Source organism: Lithobates pipiens, unplaced genomic scaffold (assembly GCF_037356315.1).
Source record: "Lithobates pipiens isolate NorthernLeopardFrog02 unplaced genomic scaffold, aLitPip1_a1.2 Scaffold_10, whole genome shotgun sequence".
In the NCBI taxonomy this organism is placed as follows: Eukaryota; Metazoa; Chordata; class Amphibia; order Anura; family Ranidae; genus Lithobates; species Lithobates pipiens.
The window spans coordinates 159,676,042-159,695,490 of NW_027507686.1; positions in this window are offsets into that span (position 1 = coordinate 159,676,042).

The following is a 19,449-nucleotide window of genomic DNA, read 5'->3' on the forward strand; positions in this document are numbered from 1 at the left end:
GGGGGACCCTGGGGGTCGCGACCTGGAGCCAGTTGCAGCCAAGTCCATCCTCACCACTCGAGGCTCTGGGGAATACCTGCTGGCTCTTAGACTCCGCACCCCAGGGAATCTTACGCTCTAACCCCGGTGGGACCTGTCTCCCGTCCGCAGCAGTCAGCGTAGGGTCCACAACCTTGCGGTGCACTTCTGATCCCTATGGTGTGCATCTGTCACCTCGCCTCAAGGTAACCTGACAATCCATACCAGACCCTTCAGTTATATGTATAGTTAAACATATATATGAAAATATTTAACCCATTTCTGATAGGAATATGCATATATATATATTTTTTTTTACATGGGGATTATGGGTGGAATATTGTAGTTACACATACAAATATATTTAACCTATTTCTGATAAGAATATGCATATTAATTTTTTTTATTGGTGTTATGGGTGGAATTTAATGTTTACACCTGATAAGGAACATATTTAATCTGTTTCTGATAAGAATATGCATATAATTATTTTTCTACATGGGGATTATGGGAGAAATATCATACTTAAACATACCTAGGAACATATGTAATCTATTTCTGATAAGAATTTGCATATACTTATTTTTCTACATGGGGATTGTGGGTGGAATATCGTAGTTAAACATACGTAGGAACATATTTAACCTATTTCTCATAAGAATAGGCATAATAACAATTTTTCTACATGGGTATTATGGGTGGAATATTACAATTAAACATACATAGGAACATATTTAACCTATTTCTGATAAGAATAAGCACATCATTATTTTTCTGCATGGGGATTATGGGTGTAATATTGTAGTTAAGCATACCTAGGAATATATTTAATGTATTTCTGATAAGAATATGCATATCATTATTTTTCTACAAGGGGGTTATGGGTGGAAAATTGTAGTTAAGCATGCCTAGGAATATATTTAATGTATTTCTGATAAGAATATGCATATAATTATTTTTTTACATGGCGATTATGGGTGGAATATTACAATTAAACACACATATGAAACATATTTAAACCATTTCTGATAAGAATATGCATATCATTATTTTTCTGCATGGGGATTATAGGTAGATTATTACAGTTAAACATTCATATGAACATATTTAATCCATTTATGATAAGACTATGCATCTATTTATTTTTCTACATGGGAATATATTTAATGTATTTCTGATAAGAATATGCATATCATTATTTTTCTACATGGGGATTATGGGTGGAATATCATACTTAAACATATGTAGGAACATATTTAACCTATTTCTGATAAGAATATGCAGATCATTATTTTTCTACATGGGGATTATGGGTGGAATATTACAGTTAAATGTACATATGAAACATATTTAAACCAGTTCTGATAAGAATATGCAGATAATTATGTTTCTGCTTGGAGATTATGGGTAGAATATTGTAGTTAAACATACATAGGAACATATTTAACACATTTATGATAAGAATATGCATATAATTATTTTTCTACATGGGGATTATGGGTGGAATATTACAGTTAAACAATTTACATAGGAACATATTTGACCTATTTTTGATAAGAATATGCATATTATTTTTCTACATGGGGTTATAAGTGGAATTTAATGTTTACACCTGATAAGGAACATATTTAATCTGTTTCTGCTAAGAATATGCATATAATTATTTTTCTACATGGGGATTATGGGAGAAATATCATACTTAAACATACCTAGGAACATATGTAACCTATTTCTGATAAGAATTTGAATATAATTATTTTTCTACATGGGGATTGTGGGTTGAATATCATAGTTAAACACACCTAGGAACATATTTAACCTATTTTTGATAACAATTAGCATATAATTGTTTTTCTACATGGGGATTATGGGTGATTATGGATGGAAAATAACAGTTAAGCATACACAGCAATATATTTAACCTTTATCTGATCCATTCTCTTATCAAGAACATGTTAAATATGTTTCTTGTCAAGTGTAACCATGATATTCCATCCATAATCCCCATGTAGAAAAAAAATTATACCAATAATATTTTCAGATACAGGTTAAATATGTTCCTTGTTACCGTAATCATAACCATGACATTCCCCCCATAATACATAACACTGTATAAAAATAATTATTCTTATCAGAAACAGTTTAAATATGTTACTTGGAATGTGCAACCATGATATTCCACCCATAATACCAATGTAAACAAATAATTATGTACATATTTGTTTCATAAAGTCAGCAGCTACAAATACTGCAGCTGCTGACTTTTAAAATAAGGACACTTACCTGTCCAGGGCGCCCGCGATGTCCTCACCCAAAGCCGACCTGTCCCAGACACCGGCATCTTCAGTAAGGGTATCAGGAAGTGAAGGGACTCTGGGGGTCTGCTGCATGACAGGAGGTTTTTTACCTTAATGCATAAAAGAGGCATTAAGGTGAAAAACCTTAAGGGTTTACAACCACTTTAAGCATGAGATTTCCCTCCATAATCCCCATATATAAAAGTAATTGTACCCATATTATTTTCAAAATCCGGTCCAATGTGTTTTTTGCAGGGAAGTTCAATTCCTATCAATGGACAACCAGGACATGCAGTTCTGGGTGCCAGGCAAGAATTTTTTCCTTTTTTCCTTTTTTTTACATTTAGCCCTGCAAGCAGCCGACGGTTGGCTCTCTTGTAAAAGAAATCCAAGCAGCTAACTAGCCACTTGATCACTTTTTTTTTAAATTGTTTATTTAAATCATTTTTGTAAAGCATACAAAGTAACACAAAGAATGCAAACTCTGTGGATAGTACAGATACACACTGTCATTTATAAAAAATAAGAAAAGCAAACCATAAGGATACCAATAAGAATGAAAATGAAGCCTAAATTGACTTAGAATATTTATAAACAAGGGTTCAAACCTGCACTAGTAATGCACCATACCAACATGGGGGAGACATAAGGGTGGAGGGAATGCACAACAAACAGCTGTATACATAGCTTATGTCAACATTGGAGACAGAGCAAGAAGGAAAACAGGTGTCAAGTATCCCCTAACTGAGACTATTTATGTCAGAACAATAGTTTTCATCCCAAATCTGCCATATTTTGGAAAACTTCTGTACTAAACCATCTACCAATGCAGTCAAAGTAGAGAGCCAAAGCCTAGGGATAGCTTGTTTAGCAGCTAATAATATAAAGAACATGCTGTAAGTCTCCATTTAGCTTTAGGGAAAGGGAGACCTAGTAGATAATGCATATTATTTAAAGGGATGGGGATCTCTATCAACTTTTCCAGAAGTGTTTGGATCTGGACCCAAAACTGATTAACTGAGGGGCATTCCCAGAAAATCTGGTAATGTAAGCCCACCCCATTATTACATCTCCAGCATTGTTTTGAGGTTGTCGGATTACGGGCAGGTAAGAGTTCTGGGGTCCTATACCAAAAAAGTAGAACTTTATACGCGGTTTCCTTATGGGTCACACAGCGGGAGATTTTGGAGATGGACTCCCAGATTCTCCCCCAATCCAACAAGGAGATGTCATGCTGAAGAATCTGAGACCACTTCCTCATGAAATAGTGACTATCTACCGTTAAGTGAGTGGCTCCATGTAAGATTTTATAAATGGTGGAAATTAATTGGGGTTCGTAAGGACCCTTGGCACATAGCGTTTCAAATTCCAATGGTTTCTCTAGGGATAGGGAAGGAGATTTTGAGGAGTAGTGTCTGATCTGCAGGTAAGAATAAAAAAGGGGAATTGGTGTTGTTTTTGCAAGTCAAAGAAGGTCAAAAGATGTCACATCACCAGACTGACAAGATGGCACAACTGAAAAATCCAGAGTCCAAGGTAACATACGTTCGTAAGACAAACTATCTGGGATGTCTGGATTGAAGAGGACATAAAGAAGTGGTGGGCATGGGGAGGATAGAGAGTAACGCTTGGAGCATCTCTTCCATATTGACAAGGTAAAAAGCATCGGGACTAGACATATACCTTTCAGTTTGGGCACATGTTTTGCACATGTTTGTCATTAGATGGCCAGAGCATATAACACGGGTGTACCGATGCGGTAACACTCATTTCAATCTCCTCCCACCTACTCGATGCCCTCCTAGCAGTCCAGAAGGTAATTGCTCTTAAGTGTGAGTCATAATAGTATTTGATAAAATCTGGAGCTCCTAGCCCCCCCCTAGTTTAATGAGCCATGACCACTGGCCCCGCCACCTGGTGGGAGGCATTGTTCCAGATGAATCAGAAACTTCTCCTCTGAAGAGCTTTCAATTGCGACATTGGGTTCGACACTGGGAACGTCTCAAACAGATACAGCAGTTTAGAAAATATTGACATTTTGAGGACATTAATACGTCCCAGAAGGGGGAGGGGGGTCCAATGGGTCAATAAATTTCTGTGAAAAGGGGAGGGAAATTAGCCTTGTACAGGGTGGAATATGATGACGTTAGCTGCAGTATATCAGTGAGCCCAAAGCTTGCTCCCTGATGGTGTCTTGCATGTGGATTTTGTGAACACAAGTAGATTTTTTGAAATAAAGTGGAGAGTTAACAACCAGGAGTTGTGCTTTGACTGCTTCTGCTTGACTGCTTCTGCTTGCAAGTGTTGTTTTTGGGGGTGTTTTATTTTCTCCCCTCCTTTATTTGATACATTTGCTAGCAGTTTTTAAAAGACCTTTTTTCTGACACTTTTTAAACAGCATTTTTTTTCCCTCTTTCTTCCTGCCAATTTAGGGGAGGGGTTAATTGTGCACAGGTGTATAAAAGGTAGTTATACAAACTCCTCCAGGAGCTTGCTCCCTGATGGTGTCTTGCATGTGGATTTTGTGAACACAAGTGGAGAGTTAACAACCAGGAGTTGAAAACAGGAGTTAAGACAGGAGTCTCTAACCTCTATCCTACCTCCATCCTCCCCTCCATTTTAAAGATCCCACTGCAAGGGGCAACCAGACAGCTTTCCAGAAACGTCAGGCTGACAGCAAGCCAGATTCACTGGAACTAGAGTGTTTAACGGGGACCACCGCAGCCAGGTAAGCTCGCACCTCCACTCCCCCTCCCCCCCAGTGATTGTTCCAGGGACTCCATCCGACCGCCTACGGGGGTCAGGAAGGAATTTTTGCCCCACTGGTGCATTTGGCTGCTACTGTCAGGGGGTTTTTCGCCTTCCTCTGGAACAATCAGGAACAACCATAGGTTAGCATACCCCTACCTCCGGCCTCCTTTCCATTTTTTACGCTATCCTAGGACAACTATTCCAGATCACAGCCAGACTTCTTTTCTGAGCGGAGACCTTTACCTTAAGTAAAGGTAGCTGGAACAAACAGCAACCGAATGCAACTCCTTCCGCATCCATATAGGCATCCCCTGATCAACTTGCGCGCTAATAGCCTCAAGCACGGCGGCAAGTCTGATACCTAGCCCCACCTCAGGATCAATACCCTGATCAGGATCATCATCTTAGGCCCATAGTACCATCAACAGCATCCACAAACCATGTGCTACTTCAAATACTCAGCTGAAGTTCTGCACAGACTAAGGAACATCAACACCACATTGCCATCTTCCATACAAAAAATACTTCAAAGAGAACAACTATTAAAAACCGGACAACAAGCAGCTCCCAACCACAGGAAGACATCTACTCGACCACTACAATTAGATTGCGCCTTGATTAACGCCAGGTCTGCAGTCAAACATAGACTGGAAGTACACAACTTCATCATCGAGAACGATGTAGACTGCCTCTTCATCACCGAAAGCTGGTTAACCTCTGACTGCAACACCATCCTCACCGAATTGGTGCCGGAAAACTACAGGATCCTAACCGAACACCGGATAGGGAAAAAAGGAGGAGGCCTAGCAGTGATCTTTAAAGGTCACCTGGATCTCACTAAACCATCATCTCAGAACCCAGTGCCTTTTATGGAAACCCTGACGCTACATCTTCAACCAACACCCCATGACACCACTCATATTCTACTGTGCTACAGACCACCGGGACCAAAGTCCAATCTTCTTTCACCCCTCACGGAATCCTTTGCAATGCACACCCTAAAATTCAAAAATTTCCTGGCACTCGGAGATTTCAACCTTTGGGCAAACGAGCCTAAAGACCCCATCGCGACTGCCTGCATCAATCAACTAGAAGAACTGTGTCTACAGCAACTGATAAAGACTCCCACGCATGGGTCAGGACACACCCTGGACCTCATTTTCAAACAGAACATCGATGTCAACATATGCGACAACATAACTCTGCCATGGACGGATCACCACGCCATCAAATTCAAAATCGCTACCAACATCACCAACGCAAAACGGAAACCTGTAACAACGCACTGGACCAGATCGCATAAAAAACTGTACTCCGAAGCCTTCAAAACCACTCTGTCCAAAAAGATATCTACAATAACCTTAAACCACTCTACGAAGGAAACACTCAACTCCCTGAACAAGGCATTACTGCAATCAGCAGACTCGGTAGCACCAAAACGCAGGGCACTCATCAGGAAGAAAAATGCTGGATGGTTTAATAGCTCCCTCTCCGTACTAAAGCAAGAACGCAGAAGAGCGGAAAGAACATGGAGAAGAAATCCCACTGAGGAAAACCTATTTAACTACAAAGGTCTCACAGAGAATTATCGGAAAGCAATCTTCAAAGCCAAAAAGGACCACTTCTCATATACAATCTCAGCGGCCACAAACCAACCACGGGAACTGTTTAAACTGGTTAATCAATCAATGAATCCGGTGTGCCTAGAACCCCCAGAAAGCGAATCCCAGGATTACTGTGACAAACTGTCGGATTTTTTCATCGATAAAGTCAAAACCATCAGGGAAACAATTTGTCAGAAGAAAACATCCAACCTCAGCCAGCAAATACATAAAGAGGATGTCTGCACCAACATACCGCAACCGCCAAAATTTTCACTATCCCCAATTACCGTAGACACCGCAAAAAACATCATTAATAAACTGCGTGACAGTACCTCACCTATTGACATCATCCCCACAAAACTACTGAAAGAATGCTCCGACATCGTGGCTCCAACCATAACCCACCTCATAAACCGATCATTCCACGAAGGGATTGTTCCCAGCATCCTCAAACAAGGCATCGTCAAACCTCTACTCAAGAAACCATACCTGGACCCTCAGGATCCAAACAACCGTAGGCCAATTACAAGCCTCAACACCATTTCTAAGATCATGGAGAAAGCTGTAGTACATCAGCTACAACTTCACCTGGATACTCATAAACTCCTGGACCCGCTGCAATCAGGCTTCCGCCCGGGTCATGAAACAGAAACAGCTCTCCTCAAGATTTGGGATGACGCCCTCGAAGCAGCAGATGACGGAGAGCCGTGTCTCCTCGTACTGCTAGACCTAAGTGCAGCGTTTGATACAGTAGATCACAATACTCTACTCGTTCGCCTCACAAAAGTAGCCGGAGTCCAAGACATAGATCTCCAATGGTTCGCTTCCTTCCTAGGAAATCGGTCACAGACAGTGAAACTAGGAAAATTCCTCTCCGAAACTCGGGCAGTCACCTGCGGAGTCCCTCAAGGCTCTCCTTTGTCACCCGTTCTCTTCAACATTTACATTCGCCCACTCCTTCAAATCATCAGATGCTCAGATCTCTGCTTCCACTCTTACGCTGACGACACGCAACTTTATTTCCGGATCAATGGAAAAAAAGATCACCAACAACAACTTGAAAACTGCCTCAAATCAATAGAGGACTGGATGACCACCAACTCCCTCCAGCTGAACGAATCAAAGACAGATCTTCTTATCTTACACCCAAATCATAAGCCCGCAACCAAAACCTCCTGGTCTCCACCAACCGTCTTTGAGCAGACTATCTCCCCAAAGACCAAAGCAAAGAGTCTCGGGGTTATTTTAGACGCACAAATGTCAATGGATGCGCAAATAGGATCTGTAGTCAGTCGATCTCACCATCTGCTGCGCATGCTTCGCAGACTCATCCCTTTTATCCCAAAGAATGACAAAGCAGTGGTAGTTGGAACAATCATTAATTCACGACTGGACTACGCAAACTCGCTTTACATAGGATTACCACAATATCAACTTGCGCAATTACAACTGATCCAAAACACGGCGGCAAGGCTGATAACAGGAAAAAAACCCTGGGAATCCATCTCTCCTTCACTGAGGAGCTTACATTGGCTAACCGTAAAAAATCGGATCACGTTCAAGACCCTGTGCCTCACCCACAAATGCGTGCATAGAGAAGCTCCGCAATACCTAATGGAGAAAATAAATCATTACACACCAAACCGCAGTCTTCGATCAGCCAACAAAAACCTCCTCCTCGTGCCCAAAGCCCGGTATAAATCCAAGGGTGATCGGAGATTCGCTGTCCAAGGGCCTCGGCTATGGAATGCTCTACCAATCAACATCCGCCAGGAAGAAAATCACCTGGCTTTTAGGAAAAAACTCAAGACCTTCCTCTTTTAGCAGATGGTCAAAGCTCGCCACAGCGCCTAGAGGCGATTCAGTTCGCATTGTGCGCTATACAAGTATTTCATTCATTCATTCATTCATGAGCGGGAACACCAGTGGTAAGTATAATTTTGTTGAAGCAAAGCCAGTTGAGAGGGGGTGATATTAATACGTAGGGCTTCAGTTTTGGCAGTGTTGATTTTAAAACTTGAAATGGCACTAAGACGATAAGATGCTATGGTGGGAGGGGAGGGATGTGTGTGGGTGCGTAAGCATCAAGAGAACATCATCTGCGAAGAGAGATAGTTTATATTCTGTTTGACATAATTGTACACCTGTAACAGTAGAGCAATCACATATGGCCACTTTCAGAGGTTCTAAGCTGAGCACTTGATCGCTTTTACAAGCAGCAGGAGGGGACATCCCTGCCCTCCCGCTGCCTTCAGCGGGCTGTCCTGGCACTCGATCGACCAGCCAGCAATTTCATGAAACATAAAGTGATTAGCTTACATTACATTAAATTAGCTTACATTACTTCTGGTTTCCCTGGCACCAGTTTTAAAAATGGAAAGCATTTGATCACACTGATTTTGGTGGGAGCAAATGCTTTTAAGGGCAGAAGAGAGATCTGGGGTCTCCATAAAGAGTATCTGTCACTGCCTATTATTGTCAAATGGCATGTTTACATTCTTTGTGACAGCAATAAAAGTGATAAAAAAAATTAATAAAATTTAAAGCGACAGTGTAAAAGTAAATAAAATAAATGAATACAATAATTTAAAGCATTCCCATCCCACATGCTCATGCACAAAGGCACATGTACGTGTCGGTGCTGCACACACACAAGCAATGATCAACTCACACATCTAAGGTATTACCACGAACGTACAGTAATTCTAGTACTATGAATGGACAGTAATTCTAGCACCGGACCTCCTGTGTAAATCTAAAGTGGTAACCTGTAAAGGCTTTTAACACGTTCCCTATGGCTAATAAAATGTTATGCCGTTTGTTGCACCGGCATTCACAATTTTAAAGCATGACATATTTGGTATCTATTTACTCTGCGTAACATTATCTTTAAAATTTTATTAAAAATATGGTTATATATTGTGTTTTTAACCACTTGCTTACTGGGCACTTAAACCCCCCTCCTGCCCAGACCAATTTTCAGCTTTCAGCGCTGATGCACTTTGAATGACAATTGCGCGGCCATACAATACTGTACCCAAACTGAATTTTTATCATTTTTTTCCCACAAATAGAGCTTTCTTTTGGTGGTATTTAATTACAGCTGGGAGTTTTATTTTTTGCTAAACAAACAAAAACAGATGCAAAATAAAAAAAATAAAAAATCATGTTTAATAGTTTGTTATAAAATTTTGCAAACAGGTCATTTTTCTCCTTCATTGAAATGCACTGATGAGGCGGTACTGATGGGCACAGATAAGGCAGTACTGATGGGCACAGATAAGGCGACACTGATGGGCAAATATGGGCACAGATAAGATGGCACAGATGGGTGGCACGGATGGGTGGCACTAATGGGCACTGATAGGTACCACTGATAGATGGGACTGATGGGCACTGATAGGTGGCTCTGATAGGTGGCACTGCTGGGCACTGATGGGTGGCACTGATGGGCACTGGTAGATGACACTGATGGGCACGGATATGTGGCATATGAGGTGCAGCACTGTTGTTGAGGCAGATTGTGGGCACTGATAGGTGGTACTGTGGGCACTGATAGGTGGCACTATGGGCACTGATGGGTGGCACTATGGGCACTAATGGGTGGCACTGATGGGAGGCATTTTTCCTATAATTAGGTGGCACTGGTGGGGGGCAGATGGGCACTGATGAGTTGGCCCCAGCTCGCCGTGATCGGGACTGAAGTCCCTCTCATGGCCGCCGGTGATCGGCTTTTTTCTTTTCTCTAATTACTGGCTCTGTTGTGATCACATGATCAGCTGTCATTGGCTGACAGCTGATCACGTGGTAAGGGGTCGGGATCGACCCCTTGCTCCGATCTGTGATCAGGCGAGTCTCATAGACTCGCTGATCACAGAGCGTGCCGCGCGCGCCCCTCAGGGGGCGTGCAAGCCGCTCGTGCAGGGGACAACGTCAATAGACGTAGTCCCGGCAAAGCAATGACGGCTACAGCGTGGATCTCAAGCGGTTAAAAAAAAAGTATATGGGGGCGCATGCGCGGCGCGCACGAGATAGGACGCACAGGCTGAGAGCTCTGTGAAGCGCGGAGACTACAAGCACTTCCCCGGGGCTTCCAGCACAGATTTTTGGCCCGATTTCACTCCGCACCCCCGGCGGAACACTCAGCGCATGCCGGGACCGAAACATCGCCGTAGCACACCGGCTCAGAAATCCCTGACGACCTATCTGCTACGAGCGCGGGAACAGAGCGGGATGGCTCAAGATGGCGCCCATGCGAAGCAGGCACAGACTCCTCCACGGGCTGCGGCGAACTCCCCAGCACACTCCCTGGTGGAAAGTGAGTACTCTTTACACTTGACTAAAGCTGATCTTGATGAGAGCCTTACAATGATGTATGACAAGCTGGCGCAGAAATTTCAGTCGGAGCTGCACAAGTCTACCAATTCTCTCTCTCTGGAGATTGCGGCCCTGGGCTCCCGAACGGATTTGCTGGAGACTAAGCACGACAAACTTTCTTTGGCCTGCTCAGACCTTCGTAAAGACCATGAAGTCTTATCAGAAACGGTTTCCCAGCTCCAAGCGCACATTGAAGATTTGGACAATAGGAACAGACGCAATAATCTTAGGGTGCGAGGGATCCCCGAGTCAGTGACGGACCTTTTGTCTACGGTCCAAAAGCTGTTCCACACGTTGCTCCCTGAGGCTCCGCTTACGGCCTTCGCCTGTGACAGGATCCACAGGGCCCTGCGCCCCCCCCCCCACCCCCCGAGAAACCCCCAAGAGACATAGTTCTGTGCCTAAAGGACTTCCTGGTAAAAGAGGATGTGCTGCGGGCTTCGAGGAATACCCCGAATTTGCGTCTAGAGAATGCACCCATACAAATCTACCCAGATATCTCTCCAACCACGTTGGATAAACGTAGAAGAATGAAAGAGGTCATAACAGTACTACAGTCTGCAAGGATCCGCTACAGATGGGGATTCCCATTTAAGTTGCAAGTCCCGCATAACGGCACGACTTACACTGTGCATACTCCCGCCGAGGGAAATGAGCTTCTAGTCAAGCTGAGCCTTTTAGACGCCGCCGCCTTACCACGACTGCCATCAACTCCACGCCACTCCGCCATCTGGGCCACCCCTCCCCCCAGAAGGGACCGCCGAACCTGACAACTTGTCCGACCCTTGGTGGCTCTCTACATGGTCTCTCCCGACATGCTAGACGTTGCAGACAGTCTCCGGCTTGGAAGTCGCTTCTCTGCTCCGCACACTGGCCTGCCCCCCTGTCTCCATTCCCGCTGAGCCCGGCGGGCTCCCCCAGGACTCTACGCTGCCCAGGATGCTAGACTGTTGGCAGGTATTATCGCCTGGATCCTTCATTGCGAGGATACGCTGCTGGACTCGCGGGGTTGGAGGTTTGGACCATTTGGTCCAGGTTATTTTTTTTCTTTGGGTAGAGGGGAGCCTTTCTCCCCCCACCCCCCATAACTGTATAGTGTCGCTTTTAGGCAAGTTTTTCAGGTTTCTAAAGTACTTTCACTTACTGATCTTTCTGAGTTTCAGTTTTTGTTTTATTTTTTTCTCTGCTGCCTTGATGCCATTTTTCTTTTATTTTTCTACTCATGCTACTAATTTTGCACTCTTAATGAGTGTTAGCGATGATGTTGCTGCTCTCCGCTCTATTACTGATGCTGTCTTCTCTGGTGTTATATTGTTGATGTTGTATATGGGCGCCCCTCTTAGACTGAGCTCCCCTCATCCTGTAAACTTTTTTCAATGGATGCCTCATGGGTCTTAAAATTATAACTCACAATGTCAAGGGATTTAATTCCCCACAAAAGAGGAGGAAGGCCTTTAGGTCTTACAAGTCCTTAGGGGCGGAGATCCTCCTCTTACAGGAGACTCACTTCTCCGCTAATAACCATCCCTCCTATTTTGACAAATCCTACAAACAATGTTTTTACTCGACTTATGAGTCCAGGACCAGAGGGGCGGCCATATTTATAAAAAACACAGTATTGTTCCAGGTTCAACAGTCTTATATCGACCCACTTAGTAGGTTTGTTATAGTTCAGGGCTCTATACAGGGCAAGTCCCTGACCCTGGCCTCTGTGTATGCCCCTAACTCTGCGCAGGCTACCTTTTTTAGGAGCTTTTTCCAAGTTCTGGAAAAATTTCACTTCTCTCACCTGTTCATAGGGGGGGATTTCAACCTGGTGGCTCATTCAAAGCTAGATAGGTCGAGTGATAGCCAGGCCAGTAACGCATTTCCCAGATCTCTTCTGACTGCACTAAAAGACCAACAGCTCTCTGACGTATGGAGGGCGCATAATATAGGCTCCCGGGAATATACGTTTTTCTCTCACCCCCACGACACCTACTCGCGTTTGGACTACCTATTCTGCACCCTGTGAGGGGGTTCGCTCGGTAGCGGGTGTGTGTGACCCCCTGGATGGGTTCACAACACAAAGTCAGGCACAGCAGACAGCGGTGTAGGTGCAAAAAACAAAAGATCCGGTTTATTTAGGCTACATGCAGTGATACATATAACAGCCAAACAAAATAAAACAAGAAAATAAATCCTGGTCAGCTTGACCTCTAACTACACACGTAGACTCCCTGTCTAACAACTGGGTGCAGCCTTGTGCTGCCCCAGTCCCTGTCTCTATTGTAGGGGTTTGCCACACAGGCGTTAACTCACCGCACAGAACAGATCTCAGACTCCCCAGTCTATACACACAAAACTGGTTCCAGGATGGAGCATCTCCCTATGCATGCTGGGGTTTTTTGTAGAGGTCTTAATGAGCCCACTTACTACAGCTGGGCTCATTAACTCTTCCCCTCTAATTGTAAAAGTCTGCATAAAGCCTGAATCTAGGACACACATATTTCCCATCCTGAATACAACCAGGTGATTTTACCTGCGTGCTGCCACATACCCCCCCCCTCTTGTTTCAACCTTGGGGTTGTAACACAAGCAGCCAGACACGCATGTATCCGAGACAAAGCATCCACATTCCCCATTTTAACACCAGGGCGATGCTTAACTGTAAAGTTAAATTCCTGTAGGGCCAGGAACCACCTATTTACCCTTCTATTGGTCTCCTTGTTTTGAGCCATCCACTTTAAAGGAGCGTGATCAGTCACCAGGTCAAAGTGCCTACCTAGCAGATAGTACCGAAGGGAATCTAGAGCCCACTTCACTGCTAAACATTCCTTCTCAATCGTGGCGTAATTTACCTCATGGGACTTCAACTTCCTGCTGAGGTAAATGACTGGGTGCTCTTCCCCGTTCCAGACCTGGGATAACACTGCTCCTAACCCAATGTCTGATGCATCAGTTTGTACAACGAAGTCCTTAAAGAAGTCTGGTGAGTACAACACTGGCTGGCTACATAAGGCTGTTTTTAAGGACTGAAATGCTTCCTCAGCCTCTGGGGACCATTTAACCATAACCGACTCTTTCCCTTTTGTCAGGTTGGTGAGGGGCACAGCCTGAGAAGCAAAATGGGGAATGAATCGTCGATAATAGCCAGCGATTCCCAGAAAGGCTCGTACCTGTTTCTTGCTGTTGGGATGTGGCCAACTCTGTATGGCCTCGACTTTATTGACTTGGGGTTTTATCACCCCCCTCCCAATAGTGTACCCAAGATATTTGGCCTCCTCCTGTCCAATGGTACACTTCTTTGGATTGGCCGTAAACCCAGCTTCCCGGATAGAGTCTAGGACTGCTTGTACTTTTGGCAAATGTGAGACCCAGTCTGTGCTATGGATAATCACATCATCCAGGTAAGCTGCAGCATATTTATGATGGGGCCTCAGAATCTTATCCATTTTCCGCTGGAATGTTGCCGGTGCATTCTGTAACCCAAACGGCATTCTCTTATATTGGAATGCCCCATCTGGGGTTACAAACGCAGTTTTCTCCTTGGCCGACTCGGCCAGGGGAATTTGCCAATACCCTTTGGTGAGATCAAGAGTTGTCATATATCGGGCTGTTCCCAGCCGGTCAACCAACTCATCTATACGTGGCATGGGGTAGGTGTCAAATTTTGTAACTTTATTTAATTGTCTAAAATCGTTACAAAACCGCCAGCTCCCATCAGGTTTGGGCACTAGTACAATAGGACTGGACCAGTCACTCTGAGACTCCTCTATCACACCCAATTCCAGCATCCTTTGAACCTCCCCACGTATTGCCTCCCGTCGGGCCTCTGGTATTCTATAAGGTTTTAGTTTTACCCTTTCTCCTGGCGGGGTGATAATGTCATGCTCTACGCCAGATGTTTGTCCCGGAAGCTCAGAGAAAATCTCTTTGTTACGAAGTACAAACTCTTTAACCTCCTGTTGTTGGGGTTTCGATAAGGTGTCTGCTATTCCAACCTCAGGAACTAAGCAATCAGGCTGTACTTGTGACAAAGTCTCTGCGACTAGGGATTCCCTATCCCTCCAGGCTTTCAGCAGATTGACGTGATAGATCTGCTCCGGCTTTCGCCTTCCTGGCTGTCTAACCCTGTAGTTCACCTCACTAATTTTTTCAATTACTTCATATGGACCTTGCCATTTGGCCAGAAATGCTTTCAACCGTAGGGACTAGCACCAAGACCCTATCCCCCGGGGAAAAAGTACGTGTCTTGGCCCCACGGTTGTACACTCTCTGCTGTGCTAACTGCGCTTGGGTTAAATGTTCCTTCAAATTGGCATTACCTGTGCAATTCTATCTTGCATCAGGGCGACATGCTCAATCACACTCCTGTGAGGAGAACTCTCATTTTCCCAAGTTTCCTTGGCGATATCCAGCAGCCCTCTTGGGTGTCTCCCATAGAGCAACTCGAAGGGTGAGAAACCCGTAGAGGATTGGGGTACCTCCCTAATGGCAAACATCAGATAGGGTATTAGACAATCCCAATTCTTTCCATCTCTATCCACCACCTTCTTTAACATTTGTGTTAGGGTTTTGTTGAATCTTTCAACCAACCCATCTGTTTGGGGGTGATACACAGATGTACGCAATTGCTTCACTTTGTACAACTTGCATAATTCTTTCATAACCCGGGACATAAAGGGTGTACCTTGGTCCGTAAGCAGTTCCTCACAAATACCCACGCGGCTAAAAACAAGGGATAGCTCTTTGGCTATGGTTTTGGCCGAGGTATTTCGGAGAGGAATTGCTTCCGGATAACGGGTGGCATAGTCCAATATAACCAAAATGTACTGATGCCCCCTAGCAGACTTCATTATCGGACCTACCAAATCCATTGCGATCCTCTCAAAGGGGACCTCAATAATAGGAAGAGGTACCAGTGGGTTACGGAAATGTGGCATAGGTGCCGACTTCTGACACACAGGGCAGGAGGAACAATACTTTTCTATTTCCTTCATGACCCCAGGCCAATAGAATCTCTGCAATACCCTCTCTCTGGTTTTCTCTGTCCCCAGATGACCTCCCAGAATGTGTCCATGAGCCAATTCTAACACCAACTTCCTGTAAGGTTTGGGCACTACAAGTTGCTCAATGGTTTCTTCTGCCCTTTGAGCCACTCGATATAGCAGGTCCCTTTCCATAGTGAAGTAAGGATAAGGGCAAGTCTTATCTGGGTTCACTAACTCGCCATCTATTTTCACCACATTTTCCCGTGCCTTTATTAGGGTGGGGTCTTTTAACTGTTCTGTGGCAAAATTTTCCCTGTGAACCTCAAGATCCGAAAACTCCACAGACGGCATGTTTTCATCTGAGGATGTTGGCTCCTCCCCAGTTTCTCGAGTTTCCCCCGCCAATACCGACAAGGGAAATTCAGGAGAGTCCTCACCACTCCCAGAGGAATTCTGGTCATCTTCCTGGTTTATAGGGGCACCAATGGGGGCCTCAGGACAATCCCAGAGTTCCCAGAATTTTGGAAAATCCCTTCCCACAATAGCATCATGTGGTAACTGAGACACTAACCCCACCTGATGAGAGAGGTTACCTTTGGGGGTCTCAAAAAACACTGAAGTTACAGGATACTCTCGGGTGTCCCCATGCACACAAATAACAGCCACCCTGTTCTTCCCAGAGACCTCTGTAGTAACTAATTCAGCTTTTATCAATGTTACCAGGCTACCTGAATCTAGCAACACATCAACCATGTCTACCATTAATACACATTTTACATAAATGTTTCTCAGGTCCCCGAATGGCAGTGCATGCAACTGTCGCAAACAGCGACTGACGTCTCTCCCTTATAAAGTCACATTGCATAGGCTCATCCACAACTGGGCAATTGGCTGCAATATGTCCCTCTTGCCGGCAGCGGTAGCAAATAATTTTTTTCGCTGCCTCTTGCAGCATGGGCTTCCTGGGCTGCTCCCGCCAGACCTTAGGTAGAACTCCCACCCTCTCACTCTCTCCACCCTCACCCCTTGGAGTCATCTTACCCGCCACTGGGGATGATCTGGTCTTAGGGGGGAAAGTCCGTGAGTCCCTGGAAGAGGTGGTCAAGTTCTCTGTAGCCAAGTACCTCTCAACCAGATCCACAAGTTTATCTGCATTTTCTGGGTCTCCATGGCTTACCCATTTTTGGATGGCAGTAGGAAGAGCTCTCAGGAAACGATCCATAACCACACGTTCCACAATGTTTGGTGCGGTCAAAATCTCTGGCTGCAGCCACTTCCTGCTCAGGTGAATGAGATCATACATTTGAGACCTGGGAGGTTTTCCAACCTGAAAAGTCCAGTTATGCACACGCTGAGCCCGGACTGCCAGGGTGACACCCAGCCGTGCCAATATTTCTGCTTTTAGCACCACATAGTCTTTTGCTTGGTCAGGCTCTAGGTCATAATAAGCTTTCTGCGATTCCCCAGTTAACAGAGGGGCCACCAGTCCAGCCCATTGCTCCTTAGGCCACTTTTCCCTTTCAGCAGTCCTTTCAAATGTGGTCAAAAACACCTCCGGACCATCCTCTCCAGTCATTTTTGTCAGTAAACGGCTCACACCAAAGGTTGCGGTATTATTGTACCCACTTGCTTCATTGGTCTGCGGACGTTGCTGTATCAATGTCTCTATTTGCTGTTGAAAATTCTGCTCTTGCTTCTGCAACAGGTCTATGAAGCGGGCTTCAGATCGCTGCTGGGCTTGTTGCTGAGCTTCCAAACTCTGCTGCAAAGTTGCATTTGTCTGCTGCTGATTTGCATTTGCCTGCTGCTGGGCTTCCAAACTCTGCTGCAAAGTTGCATTTGTCTGCTGCTGATTTGCATTTGCCTGCTGCTGGGCTTGTTGTTGAGCTGCAAGGCTCTTTTGTAAAGCTGCATTTGTTTGCTGCTGGTTTGCATTGGCTAGAGCCAGCTGTCTCAGTATCTCCTCCATGCTGGCCTTAACAAAAAAAAAAAAAAAAAAACTGCCAAAATTCTCCACCAACTGTGAGGGGGTTCGCTCGGTAGCGGGTGTGTGTGACCCCCTGGATGGGTTCACAACACAAAGTCAGGCACAGCAGACAGCGGTGTAGGTGCAAAAAACAAAAGATCCGGTTTATTTAGGCTACATGCAGTGATACATATAACAGCCAAACAAAATAAAACAAGAAAATAAATCCTGGTCAGCTTGACCTCTAACTACACACGTAGACTCCCTGTCTAACAACTGGGTGCAGCCTTGTGCTGCCCCAGTCCCTGTCTCTATTGTAGGGGTTTGCCACACAGGCGTTAACTCACCGCACAGAACAGATCTCAGACTCCCCAGTCTATACACACAAAACTGGTTCCAGGATGGAGCATCTCCCTATGCATGCTGGGGTTTTTTGTAGAGGTCTTAATGAGCCCACTTACTACAGCTGGGCTCATTAACTCTTCCCCTCTAATTGTAAAAGTCTGCATAAAGCCTGAATCTAGGACACACATATTTCCCATCCTGAATACAACCAGGTGATTTTACCTGCGTGCTGCCACAACCCCCATTTTGCTTGCGAACTCTACCTCCTCTAACATACATATTTGCCCCTGGTCAGACCATAACATCGTTTCTTGCGATCTTTCCAATATAGGCCTTCCATATGCTGACCGTTCCTGGCGCATTAATGACTCTCTCCGTACGGACCCTGTCGTACGCGAGCAATTGGCCGAACGCCTTGCGGAATACTTTAGACTAAACGACATTGAGGACATTGCCCCTACTACCCTCTGGACAGCCCATAAGGCGGTTATGAGGGGACACCTGATAGAGATCTCCACGACCAGAAAAAGACAGAAAGCGCTTGAAGCCCGACAGCTCACCTTAGACCTCCATAAACTTTACCATCAACATAGCCATTCCCCATCCCAGGATGTGTTAATCCAGATTAATGCCAAGCGGAGGACCCTGGACACTATTTTGTCAGAACACGCTGAAAAATCCCTTAGATGGGCCAAAGCTCGGTTCCTCTTAAACAACAATGCTGCCTCTACATCCTTTGCTAGGAAGCTCAAGCAGCACTCCCAGCCCACCCATGTATACAAATTAAGGAACAGGGATGGTAACCTTACCTCCCACCCTAGGGAGGTATTGCAAATTTTCACCTCCTTCTACCAACAGGTGTATGCGGCTCCTGGTTCCCCTCCCCGAGTCCCTCCACAGTCCTGGTTAGACCCCCTACGGCTCCCTTGCCTATCCCCTGAACAACTACTGACCCTTAATGCATCTTGCACGACGGAAGAGGTGGCCTCGTTCATCTCTTCCCTCAAGCCTGCTAAAACCCCTGGTCCCGACGGTTTTTCGGCGACCTACTATAAGAAATTTGCGGATTCCCTACTCCCTAAACTGACCAAGCTCTATAACTTTATCTTAAGGGGGCA